The following is a 1,102-nucleotide window of genomic DNA, read 5'->3' as shown; positions in this document are numbered from 1 at the left end:
ACACTGAGAGCAGCCATCCCTGCTGCTGCTGCTGCTGCTGCTGCGGAGGGGAGGCACGGCTGGGGCTGGCACCCAGCCTGGCAGCACGCACATCCCCAGGGAGCTGCCAGGAGGGCTGAGGCCACCCCAGCGCTGCTGGATCCGCTGGGACTGCCAGGGTTTATCTGCCCCTGCTCCGAGCCCAGGCGAAGGCACACGGGTCCCTCCACATCCCTGCCCACCACGGCCCCGGGAAGGGCTGGACCTCGCCTCCTCACCAGCCCCAAGTCATTCAATCCTGAAGACCACATGCAAGACAAGCTCAGATACCTTCTAATTAAAACAGATTATCATGAGACATGCTTTAATGAACAAGTTTCATAACCAATCAGCCCTAATAATAATTGCTGGTCCAGCCGATGACTCAGAGTGTCTAGGAACTATAATCACATCTTATTCTTCAGCTGTAATTAAAGACCCATCATACGAGAGCAAGAAGGGGGGTTGCTTAGGCTGGCAATGCCTCTGCTGGACAGGGCTCTGGCTGCAAACGCTCCTGGGATGGGTGGGATACCGGGAGCTGGAGGAGGACCTGGCTGCAGATAAACCCTGGCTGAAGCACCCACTCTCACCCCATCGATGAGCCAGGCAGGGGGAAGGGAATGAAACTCCGCAGGAGCTGTTCCAGCTTCTTCCTTCAGGATAAATCTCTATCTTAGCATCAAGCAGCACATTGTTCAACCAGAAGGTTCATCTAAATATTGCTTTTGAGGTATTGAAGCCATTTGTAAATGGAATCCAGATTTGTCACCTGCCAGTACCCAGGGGAATAGACTGCTCGGGTGAGAACGGTTTGCTCTGACATCCTTTTCAAAGGAACTTTCTCAGCTTTCCAAAAGAATGCTTCAGCTGTGGCCATTTCTATTAAAAGGGGCTAAAAATAAAGTGTGGCAATCACAAGCCAAACAAACTCCCCCAGACCCGAGGTGTTACAGACAACCATACCCTGTGATTCATCACAAGGGGTGGGTTTGCCCTCCCCTGCTATTCCTCACGGTGCTGCTGGGCTCCTTCTGGCACGTGTAAAAAGCCACCCGGTAGCAGAGAGGCTCGATGGCAGCGC

This window comes from Nestor notabilis, unplaced genomic scaffold (assembly GCF_000696875.1).
Source record: "Nestor notabilis isolate BGI_N333 unplaced genomic scaffold, ASM69687v1 scaffold18557, whole genome shotgun sequence".
NCBI classification, from domain to species: domain Eukaryota; kingdom Metazoa; phylum Chordata; class Aves; order Psittaciformes; family Psittacidae; genus Nestor; species Nestor notabilis.
Note: the sequence above shows the minus strand (reverse complement) of the source record.